Here is an 8,432-nt window from a genome sequence, read left to right as displayed (position 1 = left end):
TGTTCTCCCCAAATTTCATATTTCTAGGTCTAGGGGTTTGAGCTGGGCATTGATGAGTCAGTCAGGACACTTGTCTTTATATATATAGATAAATAGCAGAGTCAATAGTTGAATCCAGTGAGAAGTAATATCATTCTGCAGATGTATTTGTTCAGATAATATTGAAATTCATTTAATAACTATATATAGTAAAGCAAACAGTAAACTATGAGAGAAAACTTGTTCATGACTTGTACATAAGATAGACACAGTAACAGACCTTTTTTAACTGACACAAAAGGAATGTTCATTTACAGTAGGGAGGGGGCAGTTCAATAGCAACAGATAAACAAACTGACACTATACAAAGTATCAAGCCCCTTTCCATCTGCAAGTACTCTTCACTCTTTCTATTCAAATTAGGCTACAGTGATTTATTCCAACAGTGTAAATGGATTTTTATTCCAAAATCCATTTTGGTTTGTATTGCTTTTAAGGAACATAAGAAAACTTACATTGTCTCAGTTGGATAATTTTTGTGTGCTGTTTAGAGTTTGCTTTATTTAGCTTGTTATGAGCATTTATTTATCCATATATTAATGAATGTTTGCCTTTAGAAATGATGCTGTAATTGAAGTGTGTCATAAAGCAATGCAGCAGAACTTCATTATACTGAAAGTGACCTATCATTGAGAAGTAAAAGTAAAACTAATCAGTAAATGGGTGTTTACACTGATGATGATGATATAAGCTCACAATGAAAAATAATGTAAACAAAAACGTATTTGACAATAAGCAGCTGCGCTGAGAATACTTCTTGTTATTTCATCTTATAGTAGCTAAGGTCAAAATCTTTGAACTATTTAATTCAGTGGAGTGAAGTAGGTGTATCTACTCTGGAGACATTAGATTTTTTTAAAAAAAACTGATTAACTAGAATATAGTATTTGAGTGCCCATAATGAAGGGACAACTATCCTGAATATTTTTGGGGATTTAATAACTGACCTAAGAGATGTACAGATCAGTCCTAAGCCAGTGCAATGTCAACTCAGCTAGGTGATATCATATGCTTTCTCTGCAGAGAAAAATGCCAAAAAAAGACCCAACCCCAAGGACCTGAGTCCACGGTGACATTGCCAATAGCAGCCAATCATGGAGCATCATGCCCATGCCCAGCCCTTCAGTCATATATATTTTACACCCAGCTAACACACATTGATGCTGGCATGTCTTCCCTCATGTCACCCTGCTATCATCCACCCACAGAACTAAACAAGGGAAGGAACACAGGATACACGATGGGTCCCCCCTACAGGGAGGAACAATGGTATGCTCAGTAGGAACCCTATGCAAACTACATTCCTGGGATCTCAGCCAGTGGGAATTCATATTCTCTTCTACAAACACATAACATTTTGAGAGGGAAACACACACAAAGGGAAGCATGGTCATTCCAACCATATCACCTAGACATCTCCACAGCTCATTTGGCTAAAGCCCCCAGAGAAAAAACGTATGATCGCTCTCTGACGATCCTTCAGGTTGGGGGGGAGGGGTGGAAATAATGCTTTGAGGATTATATTTCTGCATGCCAAGGAGGAGAGCCGCACAAGAACAATTAAGAGTTAACACAACTGCATGTTCATAAAAGGCATTCACAGAATCACAGAGTTGGAAGGGGCCATACAGATTTTCCAGTCCAACCCCCTGCCCAATGCAGGATAAGCCTAAAGCATCTCTGACAAATATTCATCCAGCCTCTTCTTGAAAACTGCCAGTGAAGGGGAGTTCACAACCTCCCTAGGCAGCTGATTCCACTTTTGAACTACTCTGACTGTGAAAAGTTTTTCCTAATATCCAGCTGGTACCTTTCTGCATGTAATTTAATCCCATTGCTTCAGGTCCTATCCTCTGCTGCCATTGACATTCTTGTCAATGGCTTGTCAATGCAAGCCTAAAGCACTTATGTAGCATAAACATAAAGGAAACAGGATTTATGTAGGAAACAAGAATATAAAGTTATAATTCCACAAAGGGAAAGGTGGAAATAAGGCAACCTTACCTTTTGGCTAGCAACAAGTTGATCAGCAGCAATACAGAAGAAACATACAAGACTAGTACATATATGTCTTATGCAGTGTCTCATGCACATAACTAACTAGACACACAGGAAAAAAGATATATCGCTGGGCATTTGGAATCCTCCACTGGTGCTACTTTTGAAAGTAGCCCTATATACTAGAGAAGCAAAAACTGTAAAGAAATTCATTGCACAAGAGTAGCATTCCTGGGGACCCTGGTTCAAGCCTTGATGTTACTAGTTACCAGACAGCCCTGGAAGAATCCCAGGAGCAACTGAAATTTTGCCTGTGAGACCCATCACTGGCATAGGCCAATCGTGCTGAATTACCATCCTAGACTCCCAGTAATTTTGCTTAAGCACCTTCCATCCCTCTGCTGAATCCATGAGGTTATTACCATTGCCTGCTGCTATTTATTCCAGCAACCCTTGTTCTCCATCTCCCACCTTGTCATGTAGCATGCATTGTTTATCACACACCAGTAATGGTTGGGGGATTTTTCTTCTTTGATACCTAATACATAGAATGACAGAACTGCATATTCTCATACCACAGCAACACGATTACACAAACATTTGTTGCACATATGCAGAAGCTCCCAATCTCAACACCCCCACCCCCCGGCAAGCTGACAAGTTGGGCTCCTTTGAGCACATGAACAACTTCTGGAATGCACAAAAGCAGCCAGAGTAAAAAGGAAGCATTTACAAAATGTTTAACATTTTTTTTAAAAAACCAAGAACAGCCATGTATGTGTGTATCTATATCTATACAGGACACCTGTATTTTATAACACCTAAAAAAATCTGTATTTCTTGGCTATTCTTACAGAGCAACAAGCTTCATACCAAAATAACATGTTTGTATGCGCTTGGTGTGTACAGAAGGCATATCAAAGTACTTTATTTCTTTTAAGCCATTAAAGTATCTGTCATGGAAGATTATAGGTAGAGCAAAGCTTCCATTTTCCATTATTTGTTACAAATACTTAATCTGATCTGCTTTTATTTAGAGTACAAACCAAACTTTTTTTGTCTGATAAGTACCAATTCAGTAATTCAATGAGTATATAGAATGAAATTCTAAGCAGAGTCTTCTAACACCGTTTGCTTTGTGGAACTGCTTTGTTTTAAAACAAAACTTTGAGCACTGAAACATCACCAGTGTACTACAAACTAACTGTTTTATTTAATTGCGATAATCTTTCCCTTCTACCAGTTCTGCACTGTTACACATACTAATACTGATGAAGGGTTCAAAAGATTTCATTGGGAAACTTTCAGGTTTTATGAAGTCACTGTTTGAATATTTTGTTCCCAAACAAATAATTAAATGCTGAAATAGAAGTATGTTTACATTTCACATAATCATCTTATTTATTTGAATGATCCATTTTATTACATACGTTATTATAGGGGCATATCAAGTAGGCTTACTGTGAAGTGTGCAATTTACAAACCAGAGTAGATGCTGTGAAGTTTATGCCAGGCTTTCCTACTAATGAAATTGACATGAGTGAAATCCTAAACAGCATTACTCTACTTTATAAATTGAGATAATTGAGTAACTCTTTTTAGGATTATTTAAAGGCTAAATAAGTATAAAGATGAACAATTTTTACCAAAATGAGTCTGAAACCAACTTTGTAGCTAATGATATCAGCCAGACATTTAGATAGCAGCATAATTGAAGTTACAATATATTATTGTGAACTGTTGCTTTTGGTTTTGGATGAAATCTAACATTATGAAACCAGGTTAATAGACAATCTGTTGTACTTGATACAAATCTTTTAAATGTGGATTACACACTATAGTGTGTAACACTATAACACTATAGTGTATAACACTATAACACTATAGCGTAACACTATAGTGTGTAATATATAACTAAAATCAGGATAACAACAATGCTGTCATTTCTCTGTGTGTACATTTTCAGTCTTTACCTGATGAAGTCGGGCAAATACCTTACCTGCTTTTAGGCAGTGAAGTTACATATTTTTGTTAATTAGTTATATCTAAAAGTTTATTGTCCACTGTGCTAAAACTACAGTTCTCAAACTGTGTAGTCCCATTGAACTGTGCTGCAATAAGTTATTTTTAAAAGTTTGTAGCTTCATTTCATTGAAATTAGTTGCCCAAATTATTGGGTTATTAGAACTTAAATTTCTCAGAGTTAAGTCCTTAAAATTGAAACACACACTCCCAGATCCTTGGAGCATCTTAGCACTGCTGATCTGCTAATTAAGTCTTGCAGATCTCCCGGCCTGGAAAGATTAGGTAAACAATTAAGTGTTGTGTATAAGGAATCTCTTTTGCTTGCTGTGGTAAACATAAAGCCTGGGGTTGCTTTTTTATTTGAGGTTGCAATTCTAAGTGCCCCCTCTTAGAAATTATATAATTCTGTGCAGTCAATTGGTAGTTAATATCAATGAACTCGGTGGGTAATGTTTCCAAGAAAATATGCATAGGTTCAGGCTGCACGCTACATATTAAAGCACTTAACTTTCGAGCAACCCAAAACGGCGGGCTTTAAGAGCTATTCCATAATTACTCTGCTTGCAGTCCTACGTTATTTTCAGCTGCAATTAAGCAGGAAAGCTTTGATTTAAGTCAATTAAAATACAGGAACTTGAAATAAATTCTACGTTAATAACTGGGATACACGCCGAAGTAAATATGTCTAGAATGATATGCCAGTCTCAGTGCCTTCAGGGTACTTCCAGTAAGACTGAAATCCGGCTTCTAAACAGAGTCCTTTTGAAGTGGGTCGCATGGAGTTAGAAGAACTTACTATTTTCAAGTCAGAGGGCTTAAGCGAGTTGGAAGGGATTTGCATTGCGCTTACTTTCACATAATTTTGATTTGAGGCAAAACTACTTCAAATCCAAGCATTGCTCTCAATCTGTTTATACCTCCGCCGAGCAACGGATTGATGCCACAGCAGGTCGCGGAAAGCGGCCGGCTCCAACCGCTGCGGCTTTCCACCTCCCCGCTTTCCCAGGAGGGGCAGCCGAAGTTGCTCTGGCCCTTCGGGGGAAGCTGGCGAGGGCGCAGGCAGCTGCGTGTGCGCGTCTGCAGTGGCGCGCGCCGGGAGAGGGAAAGGGGCTCAGCGTGCCGCGCGTGTGTGTATGTGTGGTGCGCGCCTCAGCCGCCCGCTCCTCGCTCTGCATGGCTGTGTGGGTGGGTGGTTAGCTGACAGGGAGAGCGGGGTGGGTGGCTGGCTGCCTGGCTGGCGGGGAGGGAAGGAGGGGGCGCAGACAGGTGGGCTGGCCCCAGCGTTTCAGGCGAGCGTGGTCGGGGAGGAAAGGAAAAGGAAGGGGCGGCGGAGAAAGCTGCGCAGTCAGGTGACTGACTGCACTCCAGTGTGTGTGTTTCTCTCTGTGTGGCTCGGTCAGGTTGCGGTGCAGGCGGGCGGAGGGGGCGGACGGTCTTGTGTGTAGGCAGGAGGCAGGCTGGCGAGAGGGTTGCGCTCCCCGAGCGGCGCCAGAGGGGCCTGGAGAGACTTGGGCATGTGATAAAAAGCAAGCGGAGGGGGAGGAGGAGAAGGGAGAGGCAGAGATGCGCCGGGACTTCTTCGGCGAGGGGAGCCGGCGGGAGAAACGTGGCCGGGAGAGAGCTCACGCCCCAGCAGCGGCTTGTGGAGCGCGAGGGGAAGAGCCGCCCGCCCGCCTCCCTCCTTAGGAATCCCAAGTGGCGAAGGAGCGGCATCCGCAGCGCGAGGCTCCCCCTGACTGCTTGGAGCGGACGGAGCGAGGGGAGGGGGAAGCCCCCAGCTGCAAGGAGCCATCATCGCTCCATCCTGCGGCACCGCGCGAGAGAGGAGAGGAGAGGGAGAGAGCGCGCGCGCGCGCGAGACAGAGGAGAGCCCCATGTGCGCAGGTGGGCAACACCCGTTTCCACCGCATTGTCAGCCCCTGGTGGCCGCAGCCGTGCATTGGGGAGGGCGTCGGGCGACCAGCGGGACTCCCTCAGCCACAGTCAGTAGATAGTCTGGGACCGGGGCGGACTGTCGCAGATCTGCCTCCCGAGATACGAAATGTAGCTTAGAGCAACTTACTGCCTTTCTCTTGCTGGATGGAAGTGGAGGGCTGCCAGAGTGAGCGATGATTCCAGGGCGAGGGGGGGGGGGTCAGTTGTTTGGCTCCCCCTCACCGCTTCCAGTGTCAGTCTGTGAAAGCATATGGGCTCGTAACTGTAACCTATCGTCCGTGCTTGTGGGGTTGGAGATTGCACATCTTGCTTTCCTCTTGCTTCGTTTGTTTATAGTGCATGATGATTTGACTTGGGGAGCTGGACTAAGAAGACGGGGGGGGGGCACTAGAGTACAAACGGCATGTGAGCATCTTGACCAAGTGGCTTTACTGCGCTGGGAGGATTACCATGTGCAAAACAATAATTTTTGACTAGCAGTTTCCAGGAAGGAGGAGACTTGGGCATTCCTCTGTGCTGCGTAAGACACAGTGAAGCAGTGTGGTCTGGTGTTAAATGGAACTGCTTGTGCTCAGTCTCGGATTTGGGGTGAAATGCACATCTTCTAACTTGAGTGGTTAGCGCCAGTTTTGATGGCAACTAGCTTTAACTTTGCATATGAAAAGCATGCGATACAAGAGGAGATACTATGCATTTTTACTAGTGGCATTTAAAGTTTAATAACATTCAGTAACATTTTTCTGCTAGTTTTGGTTGGTTGTAGTTAGCATGTTACACACTGCATAAGTACACTAATTCTTGCAAATGTTATTGTTAAAATGTTAATTTAATACTTGTCTTTGCAATAAAAATAAAATGCAGAAAACTTGAATGTTGAGAGAATGTTGAGAAAATGGTAGGCTTTAACGCTTTGCCCCTTCACCCCTCCAAACATCTTTATTTTCAGAGTTTGTGTACTAGATTTCAAAGAGCATACAGTCTATTGAATCTAGAAGTATATTCTTAGAATAACTGTATCATTTAAATGGATGCTTACAGTTATGGTGGCATGTTAGCTGTTCATACCAAACTAATTACCAAATGGATGCTTCCATGTGCTTATTTTAAGTTATGGTACTTGGTTTGTGAAGGCTGCAAAGGAACATCCCCTCAGGCAGCAAGTGTGGTTGACTTCATGTAGTCTAAGATGTAATAAATTCTTCACTTTTCCTGGATATTATTAAAAAGAAATCACGGATGTCTCTGTGCATGTATTATTGATGAAAATGCTCAGGACTCTAATGCACTCTAGACTCAGAGTTTGTATGTGACAGTTAGCTACTAGGAGATTAATAGATATCTAATATCTTCTCTTTGACTATAGATGGCAGTGTGGAAGCCAAGTACATACTGGCAGAAGTTATTTTCTCTCTCTCTCTCTGTGTCTCCCTGAGAAAATGAAGAGAGTGAACACATGACTAGGCTTGGGAACTTGAGAAACCACAGGTATGTAAATTGATTAATCTGACTGCCTATAGCACTCCTAGTATTTATGGTATTTTGACAGTGGGCTATTTTTCTCAGCATTTAACTTAAAATATCAGGTACATTTGAACAAGCTTCAAAAGCCAAATGGTAAAGAAAACACGTGTATGATAACAGTTCTTTAAAAGAATTGAGGAGGGGTGGAAAATGTGGGACTCTCCTAGTTTTTAAAAAAGGTGTATTAAAAGGATTTTAAACATTTTAAATATTTCTTAAATATTGTGATGAGTAAGTCCATGATCATCTACTCCTCTACTACTAACAAATATATACTTTTCAAGTTCTGTGAAACATTTCTTTGTGGTACAAATGAGCTAATTAAAGCTGTCAGCTTCCTATTCAAGCTGTTTAGTACCTTAATTCAAAACACATGTACTTATACCCTAAGCCCAGGGCACATTTTAGAGTAAGTGCAATTACATTCAGGGGAATTATATGTATATGAAAAAGTGTTTGCTCCGACCTGGATAGTCCAGGCAAGCCTGATCTTGTTAGATCTCAGAAGGTAAGCAGGGTCAGCCCTCGTTAGTACTTAGACGGGAGACCTCCGGAGAAGACCAGGGTCTCTGTGCAAAGGCAGGCAATGGCAAACTGCTTCTGATAGTCTCTTGCCTTGAAAACCCCAGCAGGGGTTGCCATAAGTCCGCTATGACTTGTGAGGACCCTTTCCACCACCACCACCACCACCACCAAAAAAAGTGCTTAGGATTGGGATGCCACCTCAGGTCAGTATTATTATGGAATAAATGGTATAAGTAGTTATCTAAAGTTGGATATTCAGCAGCTCTTTTAGTCGGGAGAGGTATGCTTAGGGGCTTTGTCTGATCCTGGACTGGGATTGGAAGTGCTCAAAACAGTGAGAAGTCTCACTGTTTCTGCATTAGCTCAAACCCCAGTGTGACGTAAGATAT

General features: G+C 42.1%; 1 long non-coding RNA gene across 1 annotated transcript; it reads left to right on the top strand.

The window, feature by feature from the left end:
* The first annotated feature begins 5,525 nt into the window (after nucleotides 1-5,525).
* On the top strand, nucleotides 5,526-7,483 carry LOC129325873 (uncharacterized). Its single transcript, XR_008596678.1, has 2 exons — nucleotides 5,526-5,946; nucleotides 7,361-7,483. It is a non-coding gene; the product is annotated as an uncharacterized LOC129325873 (long non-coding RNA).
* Nucleotides 7,484-8,432: the final 949 nt, after the last annotated feature.

Source organism: Eublepharis macularius, chromosome 3 (genome assembly GCF_028583425.1).
Source record: "Eublepharis macularius isolate TG4126 chromosome 3, MPM_Emac_v1.0, whole genome shotgun sequence".
NCBI lineage: Eukaryota > Metazoa > Chordata > Lepidosauria > Squamata > Eublepharidae > Eublepharis > Eublepharis macularius.
Note: the sequence above shows the minus strand (reverse complement) of the source record. Positions and strands in the feature narration are given on the sequence as shown.